This window comes from Rhododendron vialii, chromosome 6a, assembly GCF_030253575.1.
Source record: "Rhododendron vialii isolate Sample 1 chromosome 6a, ASM3025357v1".
Lineage (NCBI taxonomy): Eukaryota > Viridiplantae > Streptophyta > Magnoliopsida > Ericales > Ericaceae > Rhododendron > Rhododendron vialii.
This window is the reverse complement of record NC_080562.1, coordinates 13,429,481-13,443,958: the sequence shown is the minus strand read 5'-3', so window position 1 is coordinate 13,443,958 and position 14,478 is coordinate 13,429,481.

Sequence of the window (14,478 nt, the reverse complement as noted above, 5' to 3'; positions counted from 1 at the left end):
GGCAAAAAAAGAAGAAGAGAAAGTTTAGTTTTTTTTTTTTTAATCCCTGAAAAATAGGAAAGTTGTAAATAATTAGGAAACATAGGATAGTATGGGCCTAAGTAGGATCTATATTACATAACGTGCTCCAATCATAGGGGTGCTAATCGAGCCAAACAAGCCTAACACAGTCTTGCTCCAGCTTGGCTCAAAATTATTTTACACGTGGTCAGACTTGGCTTGAGTTGTTTTGGAACTAATTGTTCAAGTTCGGCTCACGTTTAAAAGACTTGTGATTGTGAAAAGTTTGATTTGACTCGTGAAATTCCAAGTGACAAATAATTGGAAATATAGCCACACGCTACTACACCTGCACTAAGACTGATTGTACTACCCGAGTCGAGCTCAGCTATTTGAGTTTTTTTAGCAGCCTATTCATGGACACGGGGATATTGGGTAAGGGGTTACTTCACCTCTGATTAGTGGCACTGCCACACATTTCCAAGTTTTTTTTTTTTTGGTGCAAACACATTTCCAAGTTTGATACCTCCATAGTCTACACGAGTTTTCATTCCTCACTCAATGACAAGAAATAAATTTGTGCAATATCTCATGTTCGAAATCTCTTAGGTTTAAGAACTTCTTTCAGGTCAGTTCATACAAAGTTTTACTCTGGCTTTAATTGGATTTTCGCATATAAACAATGAGATTAGTACTTCATGATTAGTTAAAGTGCACGTAAGCTAATCCTAACACTTGAATTATAAAAAAAAATATCAATAATCATATATTAATACAACAAAAGAAATCTAGAAAAAAGAGATGATATTCAGGGCTAGCAGATTATAAGGAAGGGGATGGTGGGGGCAAATGTGTGGATGTGTGAGAGAGAGAGAGAAAGGGGGAGAGAAAAGTGGGGTGAGTGATTATTATTATTATTTTTTGATCCGCGGGGTGAGTGATTATTATTCTGTGCCCAGGGACATTGTGAAATAGTGCATGTCCTAGCTATCTCTCTTCCACACATTGTATAAACTCCATGCATTTTGTAACGAAGACCACATAAATCTAGGGTGAAAAAAAAGAGCTAGCTGGAGAAGTACTACGTGACAGTACTCTCGGACATTGAATAATTCTCAGTGGAGAGTGTTGGTGGCCGTAAGTGGGCAGAGCACTTTAGAGGCATGATTAAGTGGGCCCAGATGAATCACCTCCGGGCAATGTTGATATGCTACATCCAAAAAGAAACTGAAAGCAGGGCCCACAGAGCGCCTGCGTTTTTCCTTCACCTCTTGCGGGGGCCCAACCCGAAACCCGCAAGGATTCAAAGTATTTGTGGCAGTTTTATTCATTGTGTACTTTGCATGTGTTGGCTCTGTTGGAAATGTGAGTCACTTGCTGCTGGCCCGCTTCACATTTTAGCCAAATATGCTTCTTTTGATTTCTGACCTCAACCCTGATTGGAGGACTAGATTAATTAGGATTGATCCCTCCCTCCCTAATCACACGTGGCAGCATAATTAGAAGCCAGGTACAACCCAAGGGGTTTTGTTAGGAGGCCAGGGATGCATGAGAAATATAATATAGCTGCTCGTACTTCCTCAATGAAGTCGCATGTTCGAATATCATGGAGGCTAAACATTTCAAATCTTTGAACCATTAGATAGTTTGTCCGGTTATTAATTTTAGAGCCCTGGAATTAGTCGAGTTGATTGCAAATTAGGTATTGATTGAATAATATTTTGGTTTAAGTTAGGTACATATTCTGATTTAAGCTAGGTACATATTCTGGTTTAAGCCGGCCACGTTGATTGAATATTTCCTATAATGAAGAGATGAATGAATGAACATGTTTGAATGATAATTCGCTGCATAATCGAACAATAACTCTTCAACGTACTGAACAAAATAATATCAGATATCTGATATGATTCAGCAGTTATTAATTTACTAGTAACTTTTAGAAAGGTATGTAGTAATGGAAAATCTTAACAGAAAAAGTGTTACAAAATGTGATTTTCTGGTTGAAGAAGATCCTCCATGAAGTATAAACCGTTTTAAAAGTTCAAATTTGCAATTTACAAAATGAACACGAATGGGTACAATACCCTTCAAAATACTTAGACAGAAAAAGTCATGTTTAATTTCAGGAATGAAATGCAGTATAAAATTAACGGAAATTTGGAAAGTATATAACCTAATCCTAACTCAAAAAAAGAAAAAAAACACACTAGGTTTCCTAACCAGCAGAATCAAACTCGTTCAAACGAAGTTAACTGCAATGAAGGATTTTCTTGATATATATTGGATTAGACCATAACTCGACGTACATGTGTTTTGTCCTTTGGACCTTTTTCTAGGCTACCAACTATTGAGATGATTCTGAACTAGCGCTAGTGTACATGTTTCGTTCACAACCCGCTTCAGAGTTACAGACAATTTCCTTTTGATATTGGCTTAGACCAAGGAAAAGGAGCGTATATTATTCTTTGAGCCGTTCCTAGACGATCTATGGTGATTCTGAACTCGTCTATGAAAATGTCACTTTTACCCTACCCTCGTTGTCGACCCTCCTCACTTTTCAATGCTCTAAAATCAAGCTCTCTCATTTAACACCATAGTTTTTAATATCAGCCGGTTCGTACCGGAATTTGAGAGTTCCGGTTCGGATATAAGCTGGTATAACGGGGAGACTGAAAATCACAGGTGAACCGGCCGATTCCCGATACGTATCGGTATGTAACGGATTTGTGGACCGGTTCGGCCAGTTCGTCCGGTTCGGCAAAAAAAAAAAAAAACAGAGCTCCTTCCACAGAGCATCAAACCATCAACTCCTTCCACTTTTCACAGCTTTTTTCTTAAAATTTTGGATATTGTCTTGGAAAATAAGTAAATAACTCAGCAATTGAAAGTTGAAACCCAAATCCGATCATTACCTGCCGTTGGCTTTCTTATCTTCTCTTCTATCTTCATTCTTTCACAAATTTCTTTCTTCAACAAGTCACTCTTCAACATATTTCAAGAAAGTAAAAAAATTCCAAAAAAATAGTCTAAGATTCTTGAGAAACGGATGGTATTGATTGCTGATGCAGAGCATTTGGTGCTGAACTGCTGATTTGGTGAAGTAAACGGAAAGAGGAGAAGAAAGGAATGGTTGTAGATAGAACTTTGAAGGTATTTCTTTCCCCTGATACTTTGATTTGGGTTTTTTTTTTTGTTTCGGGGGGGGGGGGAGAGAGGGAGCCGCGGCTGCCGATTTTGCGTGGCTCAAGAGTAATAGATTTTCTATATTCTCTTCTCTTGTTGATTTTGCGTGGCACGACTCACGAGAGTAAAAGTTACAAAACCAATTTCTTTATTCACCATGTAAAGACCCGATTTTAATTATTATTATTCTAATTGGTTGTCAATTGACACGTGTGCATGTGTCGGAGTGACGTGGGACCCAGGTGTGTATCCTAAGACTTTTTTTTTTTTTTTTTGTGGTATAATTAGATGTATGGTTGAGGCAAAATTTGAGTTTTGGGGATCGAACCATTAATTCACGAACCTAGGAGATTAATTAGAGTAGCTACGTAACTAGAAGGACCTATAGTGTAATTTTTTTAAAAAAAAATGAGATACTTTACTCGGAGAGATCGGCACCCAGATTTTCCAACTTTGGGTTTTCTTTTTTTTTCATCTCCTTCTTCTATCTCTTGATCCCTTCACTCTCCCTCATTCCATACACAATCAAACTCATAAATCAAGTAGATTTTGGAGGATCTAAATTGGGGAAAGCCTAATTTCTTACCTAGAAATCAAGAGTTTTGGAGCTAGGAGTGGGTTTGTTGGAGATTGAAAGCTAGGGCTTGGTATTTGCATTATTGAGGTAGGATACATGACTAATCTTCTTAATATGTACATTTTTAGTGTAAATATTGTGGATTGTTTGTAGATCATGAGTAATTTTTTTAGATTATGTGAAATTTGTGTTAGGGTTTTAATGTCTCACATGGAGAATTTGAGTTTTTGTTGATGTTTGTTAAATTCTTGAGATTTATGTGTTATTGAGGTGTAAAGATGCTGAATGTGTAGGAGTTGCATGTAATATTGAAGTGGGTCACGTGTGTTTGAAGTCTAGTGAATACTTGGGGCTAGGATGCTTGATGGGAATTATGCGAATGAGATTTGTGTATGAATTATCTCGTTCGATGAGAAAGGTTGAAATGATTGTGCTCGGATTATGTTAGTTTAGACATAGGTGGTGCACTTAGGAAAAATAAGCTAGGCTTGGCGAGCTCCTCGGTGAAAGATCGAAAATTGATGGGGTGGTACATCGTACCCGATTACCCCGGTGCAAGGGTGGTGCTTGTACCCGATTATCCCGGCTCATGGGGTGGTACTTGTACCCGACTACCCTTGGTTTTGTGAGGGTGGTACTTGTACCTGATTACCCCGGTTCAAGGGGTGGTGCTTGTACCCGGTTACCATCGGTTAGATTTTAGAGCTAGCGCTTGGTTATGGTTTTGGGCAAGGGTGATCGGATGGAGAAACCATACGAGATCATTATTAAGTGATACTTATTGACGCATGATAATTATATGTGGACTTTTAACTTGTATGTGTTTCACGGCATTTATGTTAAATTTGAACACATTATTTGGTATTGTCTTGTTTCCTACGGGCTTCGGCTCATGTTGTTCAACCATTTCAGGTGACAATGAGGTGCCGCAGACTAAGTGAAGTGTAGCAACATGGAGTCTCTTTTGTACTATTGTTTGTTTAGCTTATGGAATAGAACATCTATGGCCATAAGGCCAGATTTGCTATAACGTCTTTTGTAGCACGATCATGGAACCAAAAAAAAAAAAAAAACTTATGTTATTATTTTGGAACTGTAAAACTAGAGGTTATGTAATTATCTTTTGGGAAGCCCATGATATAGTTTGTGGAACTTAATTTGGCACTATGGAATATGTTCTTGTGACTTATAAGAATGAAGCTATATGGTTTAATAATATGGAGTTTTGATCGATGAAATATCTTTACGACATAAGAAACTTTTTATTTTATTTTATTTTATTTGGTCAACTCTTTCAATGTTTGACGAGAACTTGACTTTTCAACGTGATATTTGTGCATTGGTGATACGTGTTAGGATTAAACCTTGGGGCGTTACAGAATGGTATCAGAGCTCTAGGTTCGAACACCTAGTGAATGTGGGACATGGTCTTGCCTTCGTTATTGGATGCGATAAGTAGCTGATGTAGTTTGATAGCAACATGTCTATATCTCATATATTTGTATGATTTTACATGATGTGCAAAGTGTGCTATCGTAAATTGTGTTGCGGGATAATATCCAACTTTTGGACACCAAGTGAGTACCTTTGAGATCCAATTCAAAGAACGCCTGATCAATGTTTCTTTTTATTGGAATTCTTTGGTAACTTTTTGTTCGCTTGCCAGTGTTTGTTAATCCCATATGTGAAAATTTTCTTTTGTGAGGTGCTGTAATGGTTATGTATAATATATACTTTGTGTGCTAGAGATTTTTGCTGCTAAGAGAGTTTTGCTTATTGTAAATTAGTTAATTTTATTGTTAATTGCTCATCGTTATTCGTTTATATAGATTGATGGCTCAAGGGCGTAGGGGCCGAGGCCGAGGCCGAGGTCGGGGTCAAGACCAAGGCAGGGGCCGTGGTCGAGGTCGAGTTACCGGTAGGGGGGGCCGATGTTGAGTCCCAAAATGAGGTTGGAAATAATTCATTGGGAGTCCAAGCGGAAGCGGGGGGTGAAGACCAAAAGGTAAATGGACGGGCTGCTAATGCATCCCAAGTGGGAGTTGTTAATGCGCATCCCGAGATTGTACTTGGACCCGACTTCATGAAAGAGATGTTGAGTGCGATGCAAAGGATAGCTCAAAACCAAGTGTCGGCGGAGGATACTAAGGCTTCAATAGCAATGAGGGAGTTTCAACGGTTTGGCCCACCAACTTATAGTGGTGAACCAGATCCGATTGCTGCAAACGAATGGTTAGAGCAAGTTACTCGATTCCTTGATACTCTTCATGTCAAGGACGATGACTTGAGGGTAGACCTTGCAACTTTTCAACTTCGAGAAAACGCTCACCAGTGGTGGAAGTATGCGAAGGCTACGGTTGAGGCAAAATGGGATGACTTCAAGAAAGCGTTTTTAGCAAAATATATTCCAGAGACGGCAAAGGATGATTTGAGGAGGGAGTTTCAAAACTTAATTCAGGGCAATATGTCAGTGTCACAATACGAGGCTAGGTTCACAACTTTATCCGGCTATGCACCAGAGTTGGTGAGCACCGAGGAACTTAAGGCCAAAAGGTTTGAGAATGGGCTTCGATTAGGCATTAAAGAAAGGGTTGTGGGAATGAGACTACGACAGTATTCAACATTGGTAAAGGCAGCCATGGCAATTGATGATACGTTGTTAGAGTCAAAAAGGATTAGGGAATCTCGGTCTCAACATGGTGGTTCAAGCACTCAGTTTGAAGGGTGTAACGCCCCGAATTTTGGGTACGTTAAGAAGACAATTTATGGATAAAAACTGTAACGCCCTGAATTTTGGGTACGTTAAAAGGACATTTTATTCATACAATCAAATGGAGTCTGGCTCTTATTACAACAACTACTCTCACAAGAGTTCAATATTTTACACAAATGGAGGGGGATTCTAGGGTTCCTAACTACAGCTCCTCAGCTCCTCTATTCTTGCCAGCTCATCAGCTCCAAAGCCTCCACGGTGATCTGCTAACCCTGATTATCTACAAAATCTGACACATTATACCAGCGTCGCCACCGATATAATATGTCAGGGTCACCAAAAAGGCAACACCGTGAGCTACAAAGCTCAGCAGAGTAATCCCATACCCGCTAACCCATACTTACAAACAACAGGAAATAACACATCGATTTCCACATGATAAGTATATACACAGTTAATCAATGACACATCCAATTCGTTTAATCAACTAACGTTGGTGTCCAAAAGTTTCGTATTTCTCCTACGCGACTCGTCGTAGACCGTGTCAACATTTTCAAAAAAACAATCTTTCAAAAGACATTTGTTTAACACAAAACATTTGCATTGGCTCCGTACCGCGGATAACCAAGCTACACACCCAACCTTTTTTAAAATCATTAGCATTGGCTCCGTACCGCGGATAACCAAGCCACACGCTTTCAAAATCATTTGCATTGGCTCCGTACCGCGGATAACCAAGCTACACACCCAACCTTGGTTCCGTCGCGCCGGGTTCCCAAGTATCCTCACAATGGTTCCGCCGCGCCGGGTTCCCATTGGCACACAAAAATATTTGCATTGGCTTCGTACCGCGGATAACCAAGCATACACACCCAACCTTGGTTCCGCCGCGCCGGGTTCCCAAGTATCCTCACAATGGTTCCGCCACGCCGGGTTCCCATTGGCACACAAAAATATTTGCATTGGCTCCGTACCGCGGATAACCAAGCATACACACCCAACCTTGGTTCCGCCGCGCCGGGTTCCCAAGTATCCTCACAATGGTTCCGCCGCGCCGGGTTCCCATTGGCACACAAAAATATTTGCATTGGCTCCGTACCGCGGATAACCAAGCTATACCTCACCATGGTTCCGCCGCTCCGGATTCCCATGGGAACGCACACATTTTAAAACCCTCGGTTCCGCCGCTCCGGGTTCCCGAGTATTCCCACAATGATTCCGCCGCTCCGGGTTCTCATTGGGTTTTTCAACACACACCACACAATGGGCTACCACGTCCAGCCACATTGCGGTTTTCAAAACATTTCAAAAACCTTTTTCAAATGTTTCTTTTACACACGCACACAACTCACATAATGCCACCCAAAACCGGTCATTATGTTGTTTCAAAATATTTTCTTCCTCGGAAAACGTTTCCTTTCATTAATCACACCCTAGGTGTCATGTTTCTACTTCCTCGGTTCTCGTGTCTCGTTTACATACAAAGCCTCCGCGGTAGGACAAACGTAAGCAAGAATCATCCTAACAAGATCATCCAATTCTATATTACTCATCACGCTCAATTACTACTTATAGCATAACGCCACATGTACGGACGCCTTTGGAGTGTATCACTTATGCTTTATTCAAAGCACAACGCCACATGTACGGACGTCTTTGGAGTGAAATCACTTATGCTTTATCACATATCACAAGTAATACAAGCAACTCATATACGCATACTCATAACTATCTTAAAGATCAAAATACGAATACTTCTAAACAAACGATAAGTACGTAAATAAAGATAACCTACTTTATGCTTGAGTAAGTAAATAAATAGGGAGTAAGTAAGGATTTCCTTACAGTTCTTCTCGGCGGTAGTCGGCTACGAAAGGTTAGTTGGCTACGGAAAGTACGTCGGTGGTCGGGCGGAGTAACTTCCTACGGTGGTCTCCGGTAGCTTCGAAAGAGAAAGGTTTCTCTCGAAACTTCTACTTGACTATTACTACTACTACTTTTGGATCGAGAGGGTGGTCGAGTGGCGGTTTAGTGGCGGCCTAGGTCGAGTTTCTTGAAGAACTCAAGAAGAACTCAAGAACAAAGAAAGAACTAAGCAAAAACAAAGAAAGAACACTAATTTTCTAGAGAGAGAAGTTGTAGAATGGGAGGTGTGAGTTCAATGCTTGGAATGGGGTCCTATTTATAGGAAAAATCTTGGCTCCCTCCTCCCTCTCATGGCCGGCCCCCCTCTCTCTCTCTCTACCTCAAATTTTGACACATGGCATGCAATCTTTGAAAGATCAAAGTCTACACCCTAGGTTTGCATGGCTAGGTTAGGCTAAATGGTAGGCTTGCATGGCTAGATTGTACCAAGGATTGATCTTTGGGAGATTTGTTTGGAAAGAAGGAGACAATGGTACAAGATTTGGTTAATAAACAAATATGGAAGTACAAATGGGGAGTTAAGTTTGGTTAGGAGAAAGATTCTCCAAAGATGAAGAAAAGATCAAGGAAAGATCATGGAAGGTCATGCAAGGTACAATCCCATCTTCCTCCTTTCTTCCTCCTCCTCTCTCTCTCTCTCGGGTCTCTCTCTCTCTCTCTCTCTCTCTCTCTCTCTCTCTCTCCCTAGTACAACTACACACACACACACACACACACACACACACACACACATATATATATATATATATATATATATATATATATAAAGAAAGAATAAGAAAGTACAAAGGTACAAGATTCACAAAATCAAATACCCATTAAAGAAATCTAATTGGGTACAAAACCCCAATACAAAATAATAAAGGAGTACTTTGAAAATCTTTAGGCCTTAAAGGCTACTAAGGCTAATAAGTACTTTCAAATTAAAATATGGGTACTTCACCACATGGGTTTTTAAGAAAAAGACTAGTTAAAAGAATAACTCTTTTACCCAATGGATAATAAATACCCTAACTTTTATTATCCAATGGACAATAATAACTAGGGAACTTTTATAGTAAAATAATCAAGGAGTACTTTTAAGCATGTGACAAAAGCCCTATATTAAATATAGGTGTGGTACCAAGTACCCCAATTAAATAAAAAGGCTAGGATTCTCCCCATTTAAATAATAATAAAGTACAAGTCAAATCAACTTTATTGGAAGGTTCCCTTGTCACATCGGTACTTTATTTGGTCAAAAGTCTCTATTATCCAATGGTCACTAACTTCTCTAACGGTTATTACCCAATGGATAATAGTTTCCCTTGCGGTTAATAACCATTGGACAAAAGAGTACAAGTACTTTAAAATAAAATTTTGAAAAGACTACATGTACTTTTATAATAAAAAGTTTATTATCCAATGGACAAAAATTACCCTAACCATTATGGACCAATGGGCAAAAGCAAAAGGTTCAAAAGGTCCAAAAGGTTCATCTAGTAACTAGGTAAGTCGGTTGCTTGGTTCCTCCAAGTAATCGGTTGGAAATTAACTAAATTGGTCACGTAGGGTTTCTAGTCAAGAGTTTAACCAAGGACCAAAATTTAACTACGACGAATATTAACAAGAAATCATATAACACTCAAGAGAAAATAAGTAATTTAAATAAAATTCAAATTTTTAACGAAATTTTTATAGACCAAAATTCAGGGTCGTTACAAAGGGCATCAAGCAAAGAAACAGAAAATATCTGGTGGTAGTTCTTCTTTTCAAGGACCACCTCAGCAGTCTCGCTTAGTTCCAGCACAGTCTATGGTTACTTCAAATCGGTCTTCTGGAGGAGGCATTATATGTTATCAGTGTGGACAACGTGGGCATCGCAAGTCAGAGTGTCCTAAAAAAGAGAGGTTTCAAGGACAATTACAGACTCAAGAGTCATGCCATGTTCAAGATAGAAGCATGATCATTTGCCATCAATGTGGGGAGGCCGGGCACATCCAACGATTTTGCCTTAGGAGGGGTAGTGGTCAAAGTGGAGTGAGGTCACAACAAACTCAGTCGGTTCATGCAGCTCCAGGACAGCTACCATATAGGCCACCTCAGCAGACCCAATCAGCGCAGGCTTCTAGGACCGAGCAAGGGGCTATGTCTTATCAATCAGTGAGGCAACAGGGAGTTCAAAGAGGGGGCTATCAGGGTCAGACTTCTCAGGGTCATGCCTATGCAGTTGTGACTTCGGGTACTTCAAATGCATTAGCAGACTATCTTACACCTCCTGATACGTCTGTTGTGAGAGGTACTTTCTTGGTGTTTAATTCTTGGGCTAGTGTTCTTATTGATACTGGTGCATCACATTCATTTATCTCATTTTCATTCGCATTTATGTTGGGCCTAAACATAGATGTATTAGATACACCATTGCTTATAGAAACTCCAGTAGGGGATAAAACCGTTTTGAGGAGGGTTTGTAAATCTTGTGAGATAGAGATTGCTGATCGTCGTTTGGTGTTTGATTTTATTGTTTTGGACATGACTGGATTTGATGTCATCCTTGGAATGGATTGGTTAACTACTTACCGAGCCAATATTGATTGTCATAAACGAAGGGTAATAGTGTGCATGTTAGAGGGTGATTGTTTTTACTTTCTAGGCGATAAGGGTGATTACCTCATACCACCCTTGTATGACTTGCAAACTAACGGAGGATTGAGCCATCTCTTTGCAATCTCTCTAGCAGATGAAGGTAGAGTGGTTCACGGGGAATTGCCACCGGTAGTTTGTGAATTTCCAGATGTGTTTCCAGAAGACTTGTTTAAGTTGCCACCACGTCGTGAAATTGACTTCTCCATTGATCTCGTACTGGGAACATCATCAATTTCTATGACACCATACCGATTCGCACCTGCTGAGTTGCAAGAATTGAAAGTACAACTTCAAGAATTGCTTGACAAGGGGTTTATACTACCTAGTACGTCACCATGAGGTGCACCAGCATTATTTGCTAAAAAGAAAGACGGTTCCTTGCATTTATGTATAGACTATCGAAAACTGAATCGAGTGATTGTGAAGAATAAATACCCTTTGCCATGGATAGATGACTTGTTTGATCAGCTTAAGGGTTCGACTTGCTTTTCCAAGATAGATCTTAGATCTGGCTACCATCAATTAAGGATCAAAGAGGAGGATATAGCAAAAACAGCTTTTCGAACACGTTATGGACATTATGAGTTTCTAGTAATGCCATTTGGCCTGACAAATGCACCTGCGGCTTTTATGGATTTAATGAATCGAATTTTTCATCGATACTTGGATCAATTTGTAGTGGTGTTTGTGGATGACATTCTTATTTATTCTCCATCAGAGGAAGTGCATGGAGAATACTTGAGGATAGTATTGCAGCTCTTAAGGGAGCACAAATTGTATGCTAAGTATGAGAAGTGTGAATTTTGGCTATCGGAGGTAAAGTTTCTCGGACATGTTGTCTCTAGGTATGGGGTGTCAGTTGACCCGGGAAAGGTTGAAACCGTTATGGATTGGATGCGAGCGAAGAATGTGTTTGAGATTCGAAGCTTTTTGGGCCTAGCGGGTTATTACCGTAGATTTGTAAAGGATTTCTCACGACTCGCAGCACCTATGACGTGTCTCACGAGAAAAGGGGTTAAGTTCATTTGGAATGATGCTTGTGAGTTTGCTTTTCAAGAGTTGAAACGGAGGCTGACAACTGCACCAATTTTGGTGATACCTGAGAGAGGCCTGGGATACACAGTATATTGTGATGCTTCACGAGATGGTTTGGGATGCGTATTAATGCAACTAGAAAAGGTAGTAGCTTATGGATCTCATCAATTGAAGAATCATGAACGGAATTACCCAACTCATGACTTGGAGCTTGCAGCAGTTATTTTTGCCTTGAAGAGCTGGAGGCATTATTTATACGGTGAACGATTTGAAGTGTTTTCAGACCATAAGAGCTTGAGGTACTTGTTCACACAGAGGGATCTCAACCTACGTCAGAGAAGATGGATGGAATACATGGAAGATTATGAATTTGATTTGCAATACCATCCTGGGAAGGCTAATGTGGTGGCCGATGCTTTAAGTAGAAAATCCCTTGGAAATTTAGCGAGCTTAGCCATCCACGAGTGGGAAATGCTTGGCGCCATTGGAGAGTTTGATTTACATTTGAGTGAAATAGCTGACCACACAACCTTATTTACAATGATTGCGCAACCGACACTTCTTAACAGGGTGATTGAAGCACAACAACATGATGAAGAAGCGCTTGAAATCCGAGGTCACATACTTAATGGTGAGAGCATAGAAGGGTGGATTCTTCACCCCGATCAAGGCTTGAGATATCTAGGCAAAATGTTCGTGCCAGAACCTTGTCGAGAAGATGTTCTCCGAGAGTTTCACCACTCTTGCCTTGCTGTGCACCCCGGAGGCACCAAAATGTATCATGACTTGCGTCGTCAATTTTGGTGGCATGGAATGAAAAGGGATGTGGCTCAATTTGTCTCCCGGTGTTTCACATGCCAACAAGTTAAGGTTGAACACCAAAAACCGTCGGGGCTATTACAACCATTACCTGTGGCAGAGTGGAAATGGGAACATGTGACTATGGATTTTGTTACGGGACTTCCGAGATCACCAAAGGGTCACGATGTTGTTTGGGTCATAGTTGATCGTTTGACGAAATCAGCACACTTTATTCGTATCTCTATAGCAACTACAGTTGACTATCTTGGAAGATTATATGTTAAGGAAGTTGTTAGACTCCACGGCGTTCCCGTATCCATTGTATCAGATCGTGATCCTCGATTCACAGCACGATTTTGGCAGAGTTTACAGTCGGCATTGGGCACAGATTTGCTATTTAGTACGGCTTTTCATCCGCAAACAGATGGGCAATCAGAGCGCACCATTCAAATTTTGGAGGATATGTTGCGGGCTTGCGTGTTAGACTTCCAAGGTTCATGGGAAGACCATTTAGATACAGCGGAGTTTGCTTACAACAATAGTTACCAAGCGAGTATTAGGATGGCTCCATTTGAGGCCTTGTATGGAAGACCATGTAGATCACCTATATGTTGGACGGAAGTGGGAGAAATGACAATTTTAGGTCCAGAATTAGTGCAGGAAACTACAAAGAATGTTGCAATAATTCGAAAGCGGTTGCTAGCAGCTCAAAGCCGCCAAAAGAGTTCTGCGGATAAAAGACGAAAACCACTTTCCTTCGAGGTTGGTGACCATGTGTTCTTGAAGGTTTCTCCAAAGAAGTGTTTGATGCGATTCGGACGCAGTGGAAAGTTAGCTCCAAGGTTTATTGGACCATTTGAGATCCTTGAGAGGATCGGGGAAGTAGCGTACCGCCTTGCGTTGCCGCCGTCGTTGTCGGGAGTTCATAATGTTTTTCATGTTTCAATGTTGAGAAGATATAAACCAGACCCATCTCACGTTCTTAATTGGAAAGACCTTCGTGTTGAGGATAATGTTACATATGAGGAGAGACCTACCCAAGTCATAGATTCTCAAGAGAAAGTCCTTCGGGGAAAAATTATCCCTTTGGTAAAAGTACTTTGGCAGCATCATGGCATTGAGGAGGTGACATGGGAGCTAGAGTCAGAAGTTCGTTCTAAGTATCCAGAGTTATTTATGTCTAGAGGTACGTATCAAATTTCGGGGACGAAATTTCCTAACGTGGGGAGGTTGTAAAGACCCGATTTTAATTATTATTATTCTAATTGGTTGTCAATTGACACGTGTGCATGTGTCGGAGTGACGTGGGACCCAGGTGTGTATCCTAAGACTTTTTTTTTTTTTTTTGTGGGTATAATTAGATGTATGTTTGAGGCAAAATTTGAGTTTTGGGGATCGAACCATTAATTCACGAACCTAGGAGATTAATTAGAGTAGATTTGAGTTTTGGGGATTGAATCATTAATTCACGAACCTAGGAGATTAATTAGAGTAGCTATGTAACTAGAAGGACCTATAGTGTAATTTTTTTTAAAAAAAATGAGATACTTTACCTGGAGAGATCGGCACCCAGATTTCCCAACTTTGGATTTTCTTTTTTTTTCATCTCCTTATT